This window comes from Oncorhynchus nerka, linkage group LG3 (genome assembly GCF_034236695.1).
Source record: "Oncorhynchus nerka isolate Pitt River linkage group LG3, Oner_Uvic_2.0, whole genome shotgun sequence".
NCBI classification, from domain to species: Eukaryota; Metazoa; Chordata; class Actinopteri; order Salmoniformes; family Salmonidae; genus Oncorhynchus; species Oncorhynchus nerka.
The window spans coordinates 58,370,268-58,392,941 of NC_088398.1; the positions used below are offsets into that span (position 1 = coordinate 58,370,268).

The 22,674-nt window shown below is 44.6% G+C and overlaps 1 pseudogene; it reads right to left on the minus strand.

Annotated features, from left to right (window-relative positions):
- Positions 1-17,204, minus strand: part of LOC115116434 (ceramide kinase-like protein) — a 63,012-nt pseudogene extending 45,808 nt beyond the window's left edge.
- Between the last annotated feature and the right edge of the window lie 5,470 nt (positions 17,205-22,674).

The window sequence follows — 22,674 nt, forward strand, 5'->3', positions numbered from 1 at the left end:
TGAATGAGACTTGCAAGCTATGTTTTTCAATTGTTCGTTTAGCATCCTCAGAATCAGCCTTAAAAATATTAAGTGTTTCTGAGTTCATTAACTTACATGTTGCTAACATGACATGGAAAACTGGTCAATCGTGGGAGCTTGGGTGACATAACCAATGATGGTGCTACATTGACTGAATATTGACAAGATACCGTATGTGCAATTAGAGAGTGATGTCGTCCATGTTGTGGACTTTGTGGAAAACAACATGAGATCATCAAGTTTGTATCCGATGATGATGTCTTCTGTCTCTGACTCATGGGTTTAATGCTGTGTTACCTCTGAGGACCATAAGGCTAGCCTAATGTCACCCAACATGCACACACACACATACACACACACACACACACACACACATGAATGTCGCCCAACACAGTGACTACATCTGTCTCTGACCACCACTAAGTGCAGACCGAAAGAACCAGGAGGAGAGGACGTGTGGCTCCTGTGGCTGTGGTCGAGATTCAGTCACCAGAGCATCTGTTTAGACCTGCTAAGGGCTTCTCTCTACCCCTGGAGACAGTCACAAGTCACAAGGGACTACTTTTCCCATAATCACCAGTAAATTACCTGGAGCTGAGGTCAGGTTTCTCAGTGATTCCTATTGGAAAACAAAGCTTCTGTCCTACCGGAAGACTAAGAGCCTCGTCCCCTCTGGTGGGCTAACGATCACAACTGGGATATGATGGGAAATATGGTAAAGTCCCAAATGGCACCCTATCACCTATATATCACACTCCTTTTGAGCAGGTCCCATAGCACCCTTGTCAAAAGTAGTGTACTTTATAGGGAAGAGGGAGCCATTTGGAGTTAACCTATGGCTATTATAGCTGAGGCCAATTACTCAGCCTCAGCCCTGGTATACCAATGTTGTGTTGTCCCTGTTCTTTTTCATTTGGCTGTGAGCTGCTAATCTCCCATTTAATGAGTTCAAAAACACTGGGAGGTTGAGTGTTTACGAGGCAGAGAGAGAGAGAGAGATGTAATGCACATATGCAGCTCAGTGATTGCTTCAATGACAATACTCGGACACAGACAGGCTTTCAGAAGAGCACAGAATATTTGCTAATCCTTTAGGAACAGATGTCTTATTTTTTCCCTGCTGAAAATCCATGGCTGACTGATTCACTGGCTGGCTGCCTGGCTGGTGAGGGGGCCATGATCCTCCTGGCTGAGCCCAGGCTGGGGGATCGGAGTTTGGGGAAGGTCAGGGCCTCGTGGGGCCTCTAAGGGGCTGGATCCTGGATGATCTGGAAGGCCCAGGAGAGGCAGGGAATTAAAAGACGGCATACAGGATATGGAGAACTAGCCTGGTTCCTAGATCTGTTTGTGCTGTCTTGTCAACTCCCATGGTAATTGTCAAGACACAGGCCACATGACAATGACCATAGGAGTTGGCCAAACAGCACAAACAGATCTGGGACCAGGCTAACTTAGTATTGAGTCGTGTAGGCTGGACTCGTCTTGTCCCCATATTGTCCCCATCTTGTGCTACTTCTCCTGGGCGTATGGCATACGTGTGGCGAACCCAACACCCCAGACCTTTCTTCAGATCCTCAGATGCCCTGCCAAACAGGAGCATCTGGCGCTGTGTCAGGAGCTGGCATTAGAACGCATTAGCGGTGGGGGAGCCCCCAGCCCAGTCCCTGCACGAAACCCCACCGAGTCCCTTCCCCACCCGGCCATCTCCAGATTTACCCCCTCAAGCAGGGGGATCACCGTGCTGAGGCTCTGGATCTGACGCCAACACACACACACATCCCTTCCTCCATATGTGCTCTGCCCCAAACCAAACCCAATCCTCCCTCCGTGCTGGATAAATTGACTAGATATTTGGGATTATTTAGGCTGTATGTGTCCAGTCCACAGAGAGTTGTAGATGTAGGCTGATTACAAAAATACACCATAATTCTTCTGGATTTATTCACAGTACTTTAACAAATGAATATAAATTGGGAATATAATAACTGTTGTGAATATAACAACTGTGTTGTGACTATAACAACTGTGTTGTGACTATAATAACTGTTGTGAATATAACAACTGTGTTGTGAATATAATAACTGTATTGTGAATATAACAACTGTGTTGTGAATATAACAACTGTGTTGTGACTATAATAACTGTGTTGTGACTATAATAACTGTTGTGAATATAACAACTGTGTTGTGAATATAATAACTGTGTTGTGACTATAATAACTGTTGTGAATATAACAACTGTGTTGTGACTATAATAACTGTGTTGTGACTATAATAACTGTTGTGAATATAACAACTGTGTTGTGAATATAATAACTGTGTTGTGAATATAACAACTGTGTTGTGAATATAATAACTGTGTTGTTGTAACGGATTTCCTCCTTTTCGTCTGAGGAGTAAGGATCGGACCAAAACGCAGCGTGGTAAGTGTCCATATGGATTTATTCAAAAAACACAACTGAATACTGGAACAAAATAATAAACGTGAAATATACAAAACCGAAACAGTACCGTGTGGCCCAAACACACACATGGAAACAAACACCCACAAACCAAAAGTGAAACCCAGGCTACCTAAGTATGATTCTCAATCAGAGACAACTAACGACACCTGCCTCTGATTGAGAACCATACTAGGCCGAACACAGAAACCGAACATAGAAAAACAAACATAGACTGCCCACCCCAACTCACGCCCTGACCATACTAAAACAAAGAATAAAATAACAGAACTATGGTCTGAACGTGACAGTTGTGAATATAATAACTGTTGTGAATATAACAACTGTGTTGTGACTATAATAACTGTGTTGTGACTATAATAACTGTTGTGAATATAACAACTGTGTTGTGAATATAATAGAAATCGTTATGTGCATGTGATTTGGGTCAATATAAAAAATATGAATACAAAAAATAAACAAATACTGTATTTGGAAATCATTAAATAATCCAAAAAGACTAACGGGAATGTGTCTCTGGTTACTAACACAAAAGGTTACCATTATGAACTTTTTGAATATGTATTAGCACTAAGTACATTATAAACCAAAATATTACAAAAAAATAACATACTTTAAGTACAGTGAAGAGATGCATAGCAGCATATGTGTTTTCACTGTAGGTGTTAATCCTCTGTTTATATTGCTGATGTGTTTTCACTGTAGGTGATAATCCTGTGCCTTATATTGCTGGTGTGTTTTCACTGTAGGTGATAATCCTGTGCCTTATATTGCTGGTGTGTTTTCACTGTAGGTGATAATCCTGTGCCTTATATTGCTGGTGTGTTTTCACTGTAGGTGATAATCCTGTGCCTTATATTGCTGGTGTGTTTTCACTGTAGGTGATAATCCTGTGCCTTATATTGCTGGTGTGTTTTCACTGTAGGTGATAATCCTGTGCCTTATATTGCTGGTGTGTTTTCACTGTAGGTGATAATCCTTGGTTTATATTGCTGGTGTGTTTTCACTGTAGGTGATAATCCTGTGCCTTATATTGCTGGTGTGTTTTCACTGTAGGTGATAATCCTGTGCCTTATATTGCTGGTGTGTTTTCACTGTAGGTGATAATCCTGTGCCTTATATTGCTGGTGTGTTTTCACTGTGGGTGATAATCCTTGGTTTATATTGCTTGTGTGTTTTCACTGTAGGTGATAATCCTTGGTTTATATTGCTGGTGTGTTTTCACTGTAGGTGATAATCCTCGGTTTATATTGCTGGTGTGTTTTCACTGTGGGTGATAATCCTTGGTTTATATTGCTGGTGTGTTTTCACTGTAGGTGATAAACCTTGGTTTATATTGCTGGTGTGTTTTCACTGTGGGTGATAATCCTCGGTTTATATTGCTGGTGTGTTTTCACTGTAGGTGATAATCCTCGGTTTATATTGCTGGTGTGTTTTCACTGTGGGTGATAATCCTTGGTTTATATTGCTGGTGTGTTTTCACTGTAGGTGATAATCCTGTGCCTTATATTGCTGGTGTGTTTTCACTGTAGGTGATAATCCTGTGCCTTATATTGCTGGTGTGTTTTCACTGTAGGTGATAATGCTGTGCCTTATATTGCTGGTGTGTTTTCACTGTAGGTGATAATCCTGTGTTTATATTGCTGGTGTGTTTTCACTGTAGGTGATAATCCTGTGTTTATATTGTTGGTGTGTTTTCACTGTAGGTGATAATCCTGTGTTTATATTGTTGGTGTGTTTTCACTGTAGGTGATAATCCTCTGTTTATATTGCTGGTGTGTTTTCACTGTAGGTGATAATCCTCTGTTTATATTGCTGGTGTGTTTTCACTGTAGGTGATAATGCTTGGTTTATATTGCTGGTGTGTTTTCACTGTAGGTGATAATCCTGTGCCTTATATTGCTGGTGTGTTTTCACTGTAGGTGATAATGCTGTGCCTTATATTGCTGGTGTGTTTTCACTGTAGGTGATAATGCTGTGCCTTATATTGCTGGTGTGTTTTCACTGTAGGTGATAATGCTGTGCCTTATATTGCTGGTGTGTTTTCACTGTAGGTGATAATCCTCTGTTTATATTGCTGGTGTGTTTTCACTGTAGGTGATAATGCTTGGTTTATATTGCTGGTGTGTTTTCACTGTAGGTGATAATCCTGTGCCTTATATTGCTGGTGTGTTTTCACTGTAGGTGATAATGCTGTGCCTTATATTGCTGGTGTGTTTTCACTGTAGGTGATAATCCTGTGCCTTATATTGTTGGTGTGTTTTCACTGTAGGTGATAATCCTCTATTTATATTGCTGGTGTGTTTTCACTGTAGGTGATAATCCTCTGTTTATATTGCTGGTGTGTTTTCACTGTAGGTGATAATCCTGTGCCTTATATTGCTGGTGTGTTTTCACTGTAGGTGATAATGCTGTGCCTTATATTGCTGGTGTGTTTTCACTGTAGGTGATAATCCTGTGCCTTATATTGTTGGTGTGTTTTCACTGTAGGTGATAATCCTCTGTTTATATTGCTGGTGTGTTTTCACTGTAGGTGATAATCCTGTGTGTTATATTGCTGGTGTTTTTTTTTTTATAAATGCGGTGTGTCAGACAGCGACACGTATTCTGTGCTTCAACACTGACGAGGTGAGTCAGACAGACAAGGCCCCCCAAAAAAGACAGATACACAGACAGTTTTCAGTCAGACAGACAGACAGACAGACAGACAGACAGACAGACAGACAGACAGACAGACAGACAGTTAAAGTCAGAGACAGACAGACAGATGCGGTCAGAAAGACAGACAGAAGGGTCCAGTCTGTGGGGGGGAATACACTAAGACAGGACTGGTACTCCCTCCAGTGAAAGTGATATGGCTGTGATACCTTTGTTACGGAGGACAGCATCTGCTTCTCTCTGTTTCATCCTCCGCAGAGAGACAGATATACACACACTACCGCTCTCCCATGGTGATGAGCGCCCACACACACACACACTCCCTATTATATACTCTCCCACATAACACATGCTCATTCACACACTATTTTCACACTAACTTACTTACATCTAACATACTGTTCATGCTCTCTTTCTCTCCTACTCATCTAACTTACTTACCATATTCCATGATCAAATGAAATCACTCAATCACCAACTCCCTGATCCACTTTCTTTCTGTATCCATCACACACACCTCAATCCCTTACTCACTCACTCACCCACTAATTCATATTACTACATTACATCCACACAATTCACCCTCTAACTGATTGACTTGACTCGCCCACGGGGAAGTTTTCTCCACCTCACCAAACTAAGTATACAAAGACCAACAATAGAAAACCTTGTTGACCAAGCAAGGTTGAGCGAGGGACTGGTATCTATGCAGAGGAGTTGACGAGAAGGTGGTGTCTCCATGGATACACATGGTGAGTTAATGGAAAGCCTGTTAATGTGTAACATTATACACTCAGTTTGCAGACAGGGACCAGTGTAACATTCTACACTAATCCATGCAGCTAGCAGACAGGGAACAGGGTAACATTCTATACTAATCCATGCAGCTAGCAGACAGGGACCAGGGTAATATTATACACTAATCCATACAGCTAGCCAGACAGGGACCAGGGTAACATGCTATACTAATTAATGCAGCTAGCAGACAGGTACCAGGGTAACATTCTACACTAATCCATGCAGCTAGCAGGCAGAGACCAGGGTTACATTCGAAACTAAGCCATGCAGCTAGCAGACAGGGACCAGGGTAACATTCAACACTAATCCATGCAGCTAGCAGACAGGGACCAGGGTAACATTATACACTAATCCATGCAGCTAGCAGACAGGGACCAGGGTAATATTATACACTAATCCATGCAGCTAGCAGACAGGGACCAGGGTAACATTCTACACGAATTCATGCAGCTAGCAGAAAGGGACCAGGGTAACATTCTACACTAATCCATGCAGCTAGCAGACAGGGACCAGGGTAACATTCTACACTAATCCATGCAGCTAGCAGACAGGGACCAGGGTAACATTATACACTAATCCATGCAGCTAGCAGACAGGGACCAGGGTAACATTATACACTAATCCATGCAGCTAGCAGACAGGGACCAGGGTAACATTCTACACTAATCCATGCAGCTAGCAGACAGGGACCAGGGTAACATTCAACACTAATGCACGCAGCTAGCAGACAGGGACCAGGGTAACATTCTACACTAATCCATACAGCTAGCAGACAGGGGCCAGGGTAACATTCTACACTAATCCATGCAGCTAGCAGACAGGGACCAGGGTAACATTCTACACTAATCCATGCAGCTAGCAGACACGGACCAGGGTAACATTCTATACTAATCCATGCAGCTTGCAGACAGGGACCAGGGTTACATTCTACACTAATTCATGCAGCTAACAGACAGGGACCAGGGTAACATTCTATACTAATTCATGCAGCTAGCAGACAGGTACCAGGGTAACATTCTACACTAATCCATGCAGCTAGCAGGCAGAGACCAGGGTTACATTCGAAACTAAGCCATGCAGCTAGCAGACAGGGACCAGGGTAACATTCAACACTAATCCATGCAGCTAACAGACAGGGACCAGGGTAACATTCTATACTAATTCATGCAGCTAGCAGACAGGTACCAGGGTAACATTCTACACTAATCCATGCAGCTAGCAGGCAGAGACCAGGGTTACATTCGAAACTAAGCCATGCAGCTAGCAGACAGGGACCAGGGTAACATTATACACTAATCCATGCAGCTAGCAGGCAGAGACCAGGGTTACATTCGAAACTAAGCCATGCAGCTAGCAGACAGGGACCAGGGTAACATTCAACACTAATCCATGCAGCTAACAGACAGGGACCAGGGTAACATTCTATACTAATTCATGCAGCTAGCAGACAGGTACCAGGGTAACATTCAACACTAATCCACGCAGCTAGCAGACAGGGACCAGAGTAACATTCTACACTAATCCATGCAGCTAGCAGACAGGGACCAGGGTAACATTCTATACTAATCCATGCAGCTTGCATATAGGGACCAGGGTTACATTCTATACTAAGCCATGCAGCTAGCAGACAGGGACCAGGGTAACATTATACACTAATCCATGCAGCTAACAGACAGGGACCAGGGTAACATTCTATACTAATCCATGCAGCTAACAGACAGGGACCAGGGTAACATTATACACTAATCCATGCAGCTAACAGACAGGGACCAGGGTAACATTTTACACTAATCCATGCAGCTAACAGACAGGGACCAGGGTAACATTATACACTAATCCATGCAGCTAGCAGACAGGGACCAGGGTAACATTATACACTAATCCATGCAGCTAGCAGACAGGGACCAGGGTAACATTATACACTAATCCATGCAGCTAGCAGACAGGGGCCAGGGTAACATTCTACACTAATCCATGCAGCTAGCAGACAGGGACCAGGGTAACATTCTACACTAATCCATGCAGCTAACAGATAGGGACCAGGGTAACATTCTACACTAATCCATGCAGCTAGCAGACAGGGGCCAGGGTAACATTCTACACTAATCCATGCAGCTAGCAGACAGGGACCAGGGTAACATTCTACACTAATCCATGCAGCTAGCAGACAGGGACCAGGGTAACATTCTATACTAATCCATGCAGCTTGCAGACAGGGACCAGGGTTACATTCTACACTAATTCATGCAGCTAGCAGACAGGGACCAGGGTAACATTCTATACTAATTCATGCAGCTAGCAGACAGGTACCAGGGTTACATTCTACACTAATCCATACAGCTAGCAGACAGGGACCAGGGTAACATTCTATACTAATTCATGCAGCTAGCAGACAGGTACCAGGGTAACATTCGAAACTAAGCCATGCAGCTAGCAGACAGGGACCAGGGTAACATTATACACTAATCCATGCAGCTAGCAGGCAGAGACCAGGGTTACATTCTATACTAAGCCATGCAGCTAGCAGACAGGGACCAGGGTAACATTATACACTAATCCATGCAGCTAGCAGACAGGGACCAGGGTAACATTCTATACTAATCCATGCAGCTAGCAGACAGGGACCAGGGTAACATTATAAACTAATCCATGCAGCTAACAGACAGGGACCAGGGTAACATTCTACACTAATCCATGCAGCTAGCAGACAGGGACCAGGGTAACATTCTACACTAATCCATGCAGCTAGCAGACAGGGACCAGGGTAACATTCTACACTAATCCATGCAGCTAGCAGACAGGGACCAGGGTAACATTATAAACTAATCCATGCAGCTAACAGACAGGGACCAGGGTAACATTCTACACTAATCCATGCAGCTAGCAGACAGGGACCAGGGTAACATTCTACACTAATCCATACAGCTAGCAGACAGGGACCAGCGTAACATTCTACACTAATCCATGCAGCTAGCAGACAGGGACCAGGGTAACATTCTACACTAATCCATACAGCTAGCAGACAGGGACCAGGGTAACATTATACACTAATCCATGCAGCCAGCAGACAGGGACCAGGGTAACTTTCTATACTAATCCATGCAGCTAGCAGACAGGGACCAGGGTAACATTATAAACTAATCCATACAGCTAGCAGACAGGGACCAGGGTAACATTCTACACTAATCCATGCAGCTAGCAGACAGGGACCAGGGTAACATTCTACACTAATCCATGCAGCTAACAGATAGGGACCAGGGTAACATTCTACACTAATCCATGCAGCTAACAGACAGGGACCAGGGTAACTTTCTATACTAATCCATGCAGCTAGCAGACAGGGACCAGGGTAACATGCTATACTAATCCATGCAGCTAACAGACAGGGACCAGGGTAACATTATACACTAATCCATGCAGCTAACAGACAGGGACCAGGGTAACATTATACACTAATCCATGCAGCTAACAGACAGGGACCAGGGTAACATTCTATACTAATCCATGCAGCTAGCAGACAGGGACCAGGGTAACATTCTATACTAATCCATGCAGCTAGCAGACAGGGACCAGGGTAACATTATAAACTAATCAATGCAGCTAACAGACAGGGACCAGGGTAACATTCTACACTAATCCATGCAGCTAGCAGACAGGGACCAGGGTAAACATTCTACACTAATCCATGCAGCTAACAGACAGGGACCAGGGTTACATTCTATACTAATCCATGCAGCTAACAGATAGGGACCAGGGTAACATTCTACACTAATCCATGCAGCTAGCAGACAGGGACCAGGGTAACATTCTACACTAATCCATGCAGCTAGCAGACAGGGACCGAAGTAACATAAAAAACATATATATATATATGTTTATTGTCACATAACTGCAGTGAAATCTGTTGTTTTACAGGATCAGCATAGTAATACGGCGCCCCTGGAACAAATTAAGGTTAAGTGCTTTGCTCAGGGGCACATCGACAGATTTTTTACCTTGTCGGCTCGGGTATTTTAACCAGCAGCCTTTCAGTTGCTGGCCAAATGCTCTAACCGCTAGCCTACCTGCCACCCTATCCTACACGCCCCATCCTACACTGTCAGCTAGCAGACAGGGACCAGGCTAACATTCTACACTCATCTAGTCAGCTAGGAGACAAGGACCAGGCTAACATTCTACACTCATCTAGTCAGCTAGGAGACAGGGACCAGGCTAACATTCTACACTCATCTAGTCAGCTAGGAGACAGGGACCAGGCTAACATTCTACACACATCTAGTCAGCTAGGAGACAGGGACCAGGCTAGCATTCTACACTCATCTAGTCAGCTAGGAGACAGGGACCAGGCTAACATTCTACACACATCTAGTCAGCTAGGAGACAGGGACCAGGCTAACATTCTACACTCATCTAGTCAGCTAGGAGACAGGGACCAGGCTAACATTCTACACTCATCTAGTCAGCTAGGAGACAGGGACCAGGCTAACATTGTACACTCATCTAGTCAGCTAGGAGACAGGGACCAGACTAACATTCTACACTCATCTAGTCAGCTAGGAGACAAGGACCAGGCTAACATTCTACACTCATCTAGTCCGCTAGGAGACAGGGACCAGGCTAACATTGTACACTCATCTAGTCAGCTAGCAGACAGGGACCAGGCTAAGATTTTACACTCATCTAGTCAGCTACCAGGCAAGGACCAGGGTAATGTCCTTCATACACTCATCCAACCAGGAAGAGTACTAATATCCTACAGAGGATATGACCACATCAGGAGAGGGGAGGTTGCTGGACACACACTGACAAATAGGTAATGTGCTGTAAAGCAATTTAAATCATAAACTTTATGCAACTGATTGTAATAACATTTTTGCATATGATAAATAAGGTTCTAAGGTCAGGCAGAGCTCCTCTAAGATTCCTACTCTGAGACTCCTACTCTGAGACTACTACTCTGAGACTCCTACTCTGAGGCTCCTACTCTGAGACTCCTACTCAGAGACTCCTACTCCGAGATGCTTTATAAATATAGCCCCAGATGTTTTGTTTTTTAGCCTTTCTGATAGAAGGTGATTATAAAGTTCCAGTGTCACATTAAGCGGTGGATATTAGGCTCCTGTGTGCTCTGAGATGTGAAGTCTCTGTCTCTCAGCTCCTTCATTAGAGTTCCTCCAGACTGCCTTAGCCAGGTTCTATGTGTGTGTGTGTGTGTCCTGAAGAACAGATGCATGCTGCTATCTTTTACTACATTAGCTTCCCACATTAGCTAACTGACTTGCCTGCCTGGGAGAGAAATGCATTACTTTGGGCCACATGTCACCTTGGTCCGCACCGCGCATGACTGCCTGTTAAAATTATACCTTGATAGCCTCACACAATGGAACATAAAGGACGGTGTGCTAGCTCCTCCTCTCTCTCTCTCTCTCTCTCTCTCTCTCTCTCTCTCTCTTTCTCTCTCTCTCTCTCTTGCTCTCTCTGTTTTCCACAGGGGGATGTCTTTTGTTTTATTATAAGGCTATTGTTAAGTCAGTGGTGCTGCTGAATAATTTCTCCCACAGGGGGAATTTAAACTGCGGTATGCTGGATTACAGGAGCTCTCACCTGTTACAGTGGGAACGGTGTATCCCTGCGCCCTCGTTTCCCAGGGAGCCTCTAATAACGTTGCACAATGAAGGGAGTGTCCCAGCTGACAGTTAAACACAAAAGGTGCTGCTGCATAACCCCGTCTCCCTCCTTGCCTTTTTTATCAACCCCTCACTCTCCTTTCCTAGAGATGGATTCTGAATGCTGGAAACCAAATGGAGGCATTGCCTTGGCCAGTGCTGTGGTCATTGCTGGGCCATCGCAGTGACAAGCCATGTGATGTGGTCTGACACATGAGGTGGCGTGGTCCAGCTGAGGGTGTCAGCCACCAGATTAAACCAGCCATCAGTCGTCTGGTAATGTCACCAGCCTGGTCACAGACAGACCAGCATGTGTAGAGGCCAGCGCTAACAATGGCAGCACCTGTACAAGGCTCAAGGCAGGATGTCTGTGTCTTTCTGATACCCTTGCCTTGTGCGAGCGGAGCGACGCTGTGTAGAGCTACAATCCTACAATCACCTCCATGGCATTTTCAAAGCCCCCTTTCTTTCACAGATTAGTGGGTCCTGTGTTGGGCAGGTCAATCAGACCAACCAGGCCCCTCATAGCCCACACCAGGCCGTCTCCCCTCTCTGGACAGATAATATGGCCTTGGTGCTCTTGTCAAAGTGGATGGTCACACTCCTGCATCAAGTTGAACTTTATTGTTGTCATAGCTAAAGGCCCTCAGGGGGAGGAAAAGAGAGAGTGGAGGAGAGAGCGAAACAGAGAGGAGAAAAAGAGAGAGGGGGGAAAGCTCAGAGTTCAACTTAGAGTTGATCCATTGACCATTGTCCTCTAAACTGAATTCATATGTCTATTGATAAGTCATAGTGTGAGAACTACATAAACCCGTTAGCTAAGTTGTTTAACAACAGAATGGAGAGGATTTTTTTACCGTTTATGTTTTAACTCTTTGTATAGAACCTATATGAATATATGCATGATTCATGTAGTTGATGGTTATTATTTAATCGTATATAACATTACATGTCTATTGTTGATAAGGACAAGGTCTGTTATGCCCTTAATTTACTTTTGTACTTACTTGGGACTTGTTGTGCCAGGTGAAGGCTAAGGGCTCTGCATTATGCTCCTAATACCACCTTTTAACAGGGTCAATATTTAGAGCCGCAGTGGATCTTTGTCCGAACAAGCCAGAGCCGTATATTTATTTAGTATATGAATCTGTGTCGAACCATATTTGCCCAGCACCTGAGTGTAATGAGATGCAGGTTTTATAACAACCAATAACTCTTGTTGGTTCAATTTAGTAGTGCAAATGCACTGCCGCTGTGTTACATTTGGTGAAAAATATTCTGTACAATGATAAAAGACGTCACCGCTTGTAGTTCAGCTCTCCTCTTCTAAAATGCTTTTTGAATACGGGCCCAGGCTTAGTTTCATAAGATGATCCATTCTGCAACATAAAAAAGAAGAAGAAGACAGTATCGAATCAATTAATGATTGTTTTTGTATGTTTTTTTTCTTCATAAATAAGGCTATTCAGTGTCCTGTAGGCCGCCTCAAGGCATGTTGTTTTAATTATGTTAATAAATTCGTGTTAAAGTACAAAGTACTCACAGCCCTCTCACACAAAAACCCAAGGCCAATGTCCCAAATTACACCCTATTCCCTACATTGTGCACTACTTTTGACCAGACGCATATGGGCCTTTGTCAAAATGAGTTCACTATATATAGAGAATAGGGGGCCATTTGGAACACAGCCAAGGCTTTGGATCCTCCTAAGGCTGAGGGAGGTACAACTTTAAAAGTCGGCTTTGCCAAAGTTGTACTGAGTCTTAAATGGCACACTATTCCCTAGGCAGTGCATTACTTTTGACCAGGTCCATAGGGCTCTGGTCAAAAGTAGTGCACTATATAAGGAATAGGATGACATTTTGGACAAATCCTTGGTTTGCCTGAGGAACAGAACAGTACAGGGCTATAACAGAGCGGACAGGCCTGTGAAAGGAGAGATGGTGTAATGCCGGCTAGATTGAGCTAACATAACAACAATCCCCTTTAATCTCAGATGACTAATGCAGAACTAATCACGTAGTATTAGCTGGCTGCTGCTATAACGAACGTTACAGGGATTACGCTGAATTGTGTTAACACAACATTATGTACAGACAGACAGTGTCACTAACTTGGGCTGTCTAGCTTTCGAGTGCTTGTCTAAGCTGCACCTGGTAGAGCTATCCCTAGACCAGGTTTTTCATTTACAGAAACTCCAACATACATTCTATGCACACACTGTACTGTATATTAGGCAACATTTCTGGGGTGGATATTTTAGATTGTCAAGGATATTATGTCTGATGAGGCAGCATATAGTAGATGAATTGAAAGGTGTTGGGTGTTGGGCACTCTTTTTGTGTGATGGCCATGTCATTGCCCTAGACTACGCTGGAGAGGAGGAGGGTGGGAGAACGATGTGGAGGTGTTGGCCACTAGGGCCTGAAGAACAGGTTGATGGTGGCCACCCTGTAGTTAGTAATTATCTTTCCTTCTACGGGACTGACAGGGGGAGACAGTGGGTGGAGAGGGGAGGAGGATAGGCTGCCTAAATGGTCCAACCCAGCAGGGCCCTCAGAGACAGGTGTCCCCATCATGCCAGGTCTCTTCCTAGAGACACTCACAGAGCCAATAACCACACAGGGGTGCTGCTTAAAAAAGTCATAAAAAAATCACAACAGGAAGATATTGGAGAATGTCTTTGTGTGACAACCTGTAAAAAGATTGTGATATCCTAGTGACTACAGTGATCGATAATGTATTGCTTTATTATCAGTGACCAACTATTTGAGCATGTCTCAAAATCTTTGTGGGTTGTTGGCAACAACATCACTGCAAACTGCTGTACAACATATATGCCCTGATATGTTTGGCGTTCAAATATTTGTCAAAAGCACAGCCCACTTAGGGTAGTACAATTACGTTTGGTGCCATAGGTTGAGTCCACATAAAAATGCACTACATTATTTGATGTTTTCCATCTTTTTTACTCAGTCAGACCAAATACTATATGAGCCAGTTTACCAGACCTAGATTCAGTCTTAAAAGCAGATTCACCACTGAGTCTAGAACTTGGCTTAATCTTTGTCAGAGAAACCAGTCCTATATGTTTAAAGTTTTTTTTATGTAGCACACTTACCACTGAGTATCTCCTTCATTTTTTAAAAACAGATCTCACAGTGTTCCACATTCATGTTGTTGAAGTGAATGGCATGGTCCTTCAGCTTGGGTCCATTCTTCTTAAACTGGAACAGAGTGATGCCCAAGAGAGCATCTCTCTTCACCTTCACTTCAAACATATCCTTCAGCTGCACATACTCTGTACGCCTCAGAGTCTCCGACTGACCTAGAGATACACAGGAAGCAAAGACATGCTCCGGAAGTGCAGGAACCCTTTACCACAATGCCGACATAAAGACTTAGGCCTATACTTGAACAAAGAAATAACTTTAGTTCTGAGAGATAATAGCTTTAAAAGTGTTAAAGGCCCAGTGCAGTCAAAAACGTGATTTTCCTGTGTTTTATATATTCTTTATTTCCACACTATGAGATTGGAATAACAATGTGACATTGTGAAATTTATGATAATGCCCTTTTAGTGTAAAAGCTGTTTGAAAAGACTGCCTGAAATTTCAGCCTGTTTCGGTGGGATTGAGTTTTGGCCTTCCATGGTGACATCACCATGTGGTAAATTAAAATCAAATCAAATCAAATCAATAGTTAATAGACCAATAAGAAATAGAGTTTCAAACCTATCTGCCAATAACAGCTAATTTTCAATGTTCCCCTAGACAATGCCAGCAAAATTGTTGCTTGAGAAATTGCCCTTTGCAAAGAAGCAGCAAGAAGCAGTAATTGAAAACAATTACAGTACAGTAAGGTCAGGTACTTAATTGTTACGCAGAAATGATTTGATCTTGAGATAAAAACAGCTGAATTAGATCTTTAACTCTTAATGGGTAATGTGTTGACAGAGTGTGACATCACAGGATTGTTTAGTGTCTCATTCTCCCTGGCCCTCCTGCTGAAGACAATCAACATCAGACACAACTCCAATTAAACAGATCTGGGTTCTTTGTCCAAGATGGCCAACTGTCCTGACTGTGACTCCTTCTCTTCTCTAAATGAGTCTGTCTCTCCTCATGTGAAACCCTTTCTTCATTAGGAAGATCCCCAGCCCGTTCCTCAGACAGTGTTTCAGAACATTAACTACCATCTATCCTCTCACATTACTGAGCTTAGCGGGACACCCCGGTTGACACCATCTGTTCCTGGTGATCAGGCTTCTTCCAGACCTGGGTCCAAATACGATTTGAAATTGTTCAAATACTTTGAGTGCGTCCTCTATCCCACTCTAATGTTGGCTGCTACAAAAATATCCAATATATTTAGAGGAAATAAAGATAATCTCCCCCGATTGACAAAATGAGCTGGCTGCAGACAGGGACCAATGACAAACAGGGCATTATTTACAACAGTGATATATTAGGATACAAGGGAAAAGGCACGCAGAAAAGGGGGTAGAGAGGGGGGATAGTTTGAGGCTTTAGAAAGGGGGAGCGTCCCCCTCACCCATTTCCTTCCCTCCAGTAATACAGTGATGTACAAGGGAAGGAGAGGGGGAAGGGGGGATTACAGTAAACTGATGCTGGCGCCCTGTCCTGTCTGGATCAATCTAGGCACATCTGCCTGATTCCGACCATAAACAGGATTATAGGGGGACTTATCTGCTTGACGCTAATTGTTTTCGCAGTTTATGCACAAGCCAACTCTTTCAGGTGCTGCAACTCGGCATATAAAAACCCCATACACAGTGGTTGGCTGCCCGTGACTTCTTTCAGGCACAGGTCCATTCATAAAGTTGGCTGAGTTGTTTGGAACTTATTTTCGGTTATTTAGGGGTTTGGCAGGGGTTTGAATCTGTGAAACTAATTAGTGTAATGTTTTGGATTTGGACATTGCTGGTTTGGATGGGATGTATTGTCACACTGTGCATAGGCAATATAATGATATAGAGAGATGTGTCATGGCATTGAATTGCAACTTAATAACATGTTTATGTATTTGTATATTCTGCAGAGGATGTGGAGTATTTTTGAAATTATAAATGTTTTCAAATTTGATCTATCTTCTTAAAGTCTGAAGTGAAACAGACTGGTGCATTTCTCCCTCCCTTTTTTGGCAGACATTGCAAAAAAAGGATTACTTACTACTATTAACAACTAGTCATTATGTTACAACTAGGGCTTTCAGAGTTAATCAGTTATGTCACGACTTCTTTCGAAGTCGATGCCTCTCCTTGTTCGAGCGGTGTTCTGTGTTCTAGCCATCGCCGATCCATTTTTCATTTTCCATTTGTTTTGTCTCGTTTTACCACACAACTGGTTCTCATTTCCCTCATTATGTGTTGTGTATTTAACCCTATGCTCCCCCCATGTCTTTGTGTGGTATTGTTTATTGTAAGTGCTTGTGCACATTTTGTTTGACTGGTGCGCGTCGAGTTATTTGTGCCCATACTTTGTATTTCTTATGCCGTTGGTTTTACTATTAAACTGCTCCGGCTATTATCAAGTTCTGCTCTCCTGCGTCTGACTTCCCTGCGACCAGATACGCACCATTTACAGAATACCACACCCACTACATGGAGTCAGCAGGAGCAGGTGCCCCTGGTATGAGGATAGAAGAGAGCGTCCAGGAGCAAGCGATGCGTCTCGACCTTCCCAGGGAGTATGATGGGACGGTGGCACGTTGCCAGGGTTTCCTGTTACAGCTGGACTTATACCTGAGCACCGTTTACCCGGCTCCCTCGAGAAGGGAGAGGGTATCCGTCCTCGTTTCGTGCCTCTCGGGGAGAGCTCTGGAGTGGGTTAACGCCGTATGGGGAGAAGGAGATTTCGAGAACGTCTATTCCACCTGCGGCAGGGGACGAGGAGCGCACAGGAGTTTGTTTTGGAATTTCAGACCCTGGCCGGCCGCGAGGGCAGGATGGAACGACAGTGCCCTGATCGACCATTATCGCTGCAGTTTCCACTCCGATGCCCATGGAGCTGGGAGGTGCTGCGCTCAGCGAGAACGGAAGAGGTTCTGTCTCGTGCACCATCTGTGGCCGCAGAGATCACACTGCTGGTCGGTGCCGGGTTGGTTCCTCTGGGAGTCGAGGCAGCAGGCAGGGCACTCTGGCGTCACCTCAGGTGAGAAGGCACCCTTCTCACCTAGAGCTCTCTGTTGCAAAAATGTTTTTGTTTGTTACGTTTCCTGAATTTTCCCCGCATTCCCAGCATAAGGTGCTCACCGATTCAGGAGCGGCGGGGAATTTTATAGACAGATCATTAGACTTTAGTTTTGGGATCCCCATCATTCCTGTAGGAATGCACTTCCCAGTTCACACATTAGATAGTCAACCATTAGGTCAGGGTTGATTAGGGAGACCACCGCTCCTCTGGGCATGGTGACGCAGGGGGGTCAATATGGAGAAAATCAGTCTCTTTCTCATTGACTCTCCTGCGTTTCCAGTGGAGCTAGGTCTACCCTGGTTAGCTTGTCATAACCCCACTATTTCATGGCAACGGGGGGCTCTGTTTACCTCGGCTCCCGTGCTGGCCAATCCAGATTCCTCTTTGGCATTCTTAGTGGTGGTGGACGCGTCCGAGGCTGGGATAGGAGCCGTGCTCTCTCAGTGCTCGGGCACGCCACCGAAGCTCCGCCCCTGTGCCTTCTTCTCGAGGAAGCTCAGCCTGGCGGAGGGAAACTATGACGTGGGGTACCGGGAGCTGTTGGCTGTCTTCAAGGCTCTGAAGGCGTGGAGACATTGGCTTGAGGGGGATAAACACCCTTTTCTTATCTGGACTGACCACTGCAATCTGGAGTACATCCGGGCGGCGAGGAGACTGAACCCTCGCCAGGCAAGGTGGGCCATGTTTTTCACCCATTTTGTGCTTACCCTTTCTTACTGACCAGGTTCCCAGAACGTGAAGGTAGACGCACTGTCCCGGCTGTATGACACAGAGGAGCGGCCCATGGATCCCACCCCCAAACTCCCGGCCTCCTGCCTGGTGACGCCGGTAGTGTGGGAGCTGGACGCAGACATTGCGTGCAGAGCCCGCTCCACTTCAGTTGGGCGGCTGTATGTTCCGTCTGCTGTCTGTGACTGGCTGATCTATTGGGCCCACACGTCACCCTCCTCTGGTCATCCAGGCATTGGTCAGACGGTGAGCTGTCTGACTGGGAAGTACTGGTAGCCCACTTTGGCTAAGGATGTGAGGGTTTATGTTTCCTCCTGCTTGGTGTGCGCCCAGTGTAAGGCTCCTAGGCACCTGCCCAGAGGTAAGCTACACCCCTTACCCGTTCCACAACGGCCATGGTCGCACCTGTCGATTGATTTCCTGACTGATCTTCCCCCATCACAGGAAAACACTACGATCCTGGTTGTTGATCCTGGAGTCCTGCCGTCTCCTTCCTCTGCCCGGTCTCCCTACGGCCCTACAGACTGCGGAGGCCTTGTTTACACACGTCTTCCGGCACTACGGGGTGCCTGAGGATATAGTGTCTGATTGGGGTCCCCAGTTCACTTCAAGGGTCTGGAGGGCGTTCATGGAACGTCTGGGGGTCTCGGTCAGCCTCACCTCAGGTTTTCACCCCGAGAGTAACGGGCAGGTGGAGAGAGTTAACCAGGATGTGGGTAGGTTTCTGAGGTCCTATTGCCAGGACCGGCCGGGGGAGTGGGCAGCGTTCGTGCCCTGGGCAGAGATGGCCCAGAACTCGCTCTGCCACTCCTCCACTAACCTCTCCCCCTTCCAGTGTGTATTGGGGTATCAGCCGGTTCTGGCTCCTTGGCATCAGAGTCAGACCAAGGCTCCTGCGGGGGACGACTGGTTCCGGCGCGCAGAGGAAACATGGGGCGCCGCCGCCTTTTTTTTCTTGTGATTAATCACATTGTCTGAAATCATTCAAAATACACTGAAAACATACCAAATACCTAATCGATACAGCTAAAAATAACAATGCAATGTTAAAAGAAGTCGACATGAGGTTAAAGAAAATGTGCTTTTTCAATTTGCCTAATTTTGCTAAAAGTTACATTAGACAAAATCAACATCAATATTCTTGTAATTCTTTTGTATGAAAAAGTCTTAATTTACAGCTTAATTTGAGCAAATTCAGAATTTGCAATGAATCGCGATGAATCACAGCAAATCCTGCGTTTCACTCAATAATTTTTTAAATAGCATTTGACAGCCCTAGTTAAAACCTGTGCTGTTCACTGTAAGGCATGTGTGTGTGGTGATATAAATGCTTAGAGTGATGGACTGCAATTACCAGAAATACTATTGTGTGTAGTTTCATCCACCGATTCAACACAATACGCCATAATTGTGGGAAGTGCACATGACAGATTGAAAGGACTAATTTCTGCCCATATTTGCTCTACAATTTATGGCAGTCAAAGTTAATTAGCTGAACGGTACAGTGAGTACAGTAACCACAGCGAGGGTTCAGAACGTGTGTGACCCCTCCGTATTACAAGAGGGACAGATAGAAATTGTGTCTGTCCCAAATGGAACCCTATGCCATATATGGTGCACTACTTTTGACCAGTCCAATGGCCTGATCAATTAGACACGGGTCAAAGTAGTATACTATATAGGGCATAGGGTTCCATTTGGGACAGACAGAGACAGACAGACAGTGTCATAGTCTAATTGCACAAAGGGAACAAACAGACCCTGTCGTCTGCTCTGTTTGCTTCCTGGGGGCTTGACAACAGCAATATAAAAATGTAAATATTGGGTTTTGCTGTGTGTGTGTGTGTATGTGTGTGTGTGTGTGTGTGTGTGTGTGTGTGTGTGTGTGTGTGTGTGTGTGTGTGTGTGTGTGTGTGTGTGTGTGTGTGTGTGTGTGTGTGTGTGTGTGTGCGTCTCGGCAGGCAGGCCTCTGAAGGCACAGGTGGAAAATATGATCCTAGGTGCCACACTGTGAACCACATGGCCCACACAACATGGGGGCAAAGAGGAGCACTACACTGACCTGGCACAGACTGGCTATGCTTGGACAGTTGACAAAATGACAATGTTAGCTCGAGTTATCTGGGACTGAGAGCACTCTACTGTATGTCCCAACAACAACAAAAATCAACAACAACAGCTGAAATGAGACAAATAGCAGTTAAATCTGTAGTGAATAACAACACGTTGTAGTGTGAACTATGACACACTTGAGATCAAACATTAACACATTGAATGAAGAAGAACCCAACAGAGAGATTCTATGAATGCACAATACAAATTTGAACAAAATGGCATATCTGAGAATATTCCTTCAATTTTTGTATTACAGCCAATGTTGAAAACATTGTCATTTCGGGATGTCAGATTAAATGGATGTTTTTTTTTTTACCATAAATTAATTATAGTAGATTACATGATGCTGCTATGCCATCTATGTCTGCTATGAGCAGAAGTAGTGCTGGGAAGAAGCTTGACTCCATCTGGCAGCAATAAGGTTTTCAAGAAGTCTGCAGCTATGCTTAATCTTTGTGCTCCTTCTTGTGCCCCAAATGAAAGGTTGTACCTATCATGTCATTTCAAATCATAATCATATTTCGACAGAGAGCGACACAAGCCAGGCTGTTGAGCAGAGTATACAGTTGTGGCCAAAAGTTTTGAGAATGACACAAATATTAATTTTCACAAAGTCTGCTGCCTCCGTTTGTATGATGGCAATTTGCATATACTCCAGAATGTTATGAAGAGTGATCATATGAATTGCAATTAATTACAAAGTCCCTCTTTGCCATGCAAATGAACTGAATCCCCCCAAAACATTCCACTGCATTTCAGCCCTGCCACAAAAGGACCAGCTGACATCATGTCAGTGATTCTCTCGTTAACACAGGTGTGAGTGTTGATGAGGACAAGGCTGGAGATCACTCTGTCATGCTGATTGAGTTCGAATAACGGACTGGAAGCTTCAAAAGGAGGGTGGTGCTTGGAATCATTGTTCTTCCTCTGTCAACCATGGTTACCTGCAAGGAAACACGTGCCGTCATCATTGCTTTGCACAAAAAGAGCTTCACAGGCAAGGATATTGCTGCCAGTAAGATTGCACCTAAATCAACCATTTATTGGCTCATCAAGAACTTCAAGGAGAGTGGTTCAATTGTTGTGAAGAAAGCTTCAGGGCGCCCAAGAAAGACCAGCAAGTGCCAGGACCGTCTCCTAAAGTTGATTCAGCTGCGAGATCGGGCACCATCATACAGAGCTTGCTCAAGAATGGCAGCAGGCAGGTGTGAGTGCATCTGCACGCACAGTGAGGCGAAGACTTTTGGAGGATGGCCTAGTGTCAAGAAGGGCAGCAAAGAAGCCACTTCTCTCCAGGAAAAACATCAGGGACAGACTGATATTCTGCAAAAGGTACAGGGATTGGACTGCTGAGGACTGGGGTAAAGTCATTTTCTCTGATGAATCCCCTTTACGATTGTTTGGGGCATCCGGAAAAAAGCTTGTCCGGAGAAGACAAGGTGAGCGCTACCATCAGTCCTGTGTCATGCCAACAGTAAAGCATCCTGAGACCATTCATGTGTGGGGTTGCTTCTCAGCCAAGGGAGTGGGCTCGCTCACAATTTTGCCTTAGAACACAGCCATGAATAAAGAATGGTACCAACACATCCTCCGAGAGCAACTTCTCCCAACCTTCCAGGAACAGTTTGGTGACGAACAATACCTTTTCCAGCATGATGGAGCACCTTGCCATAAGGCAAAAATGATAACTAAGTGGCTCGGGGAACAAAACATCGATATTTTGGGTCCATGGCCAGGAAACTCCAGGAAACTCCCCAGACCTTATACAAATTATGACAAACTCCAAGCATTGATTATGCAAGAATTATGCCATCAGTCAGAATGTGGCCCAGAATTTAATTGACAGCCACCGGCCAAACTGAGCAATTGGGGGAGAAGGGCCTGAATACTAGGGGTCTAGGGGTCTGAATACTTTCCGTATGCACTGTACATGTATATAAGATACAGTATATCTCAGAACTGTTCTAAAGGACCAGAGTGCTTGTCATAGTTTTTATTATTATTATTATTT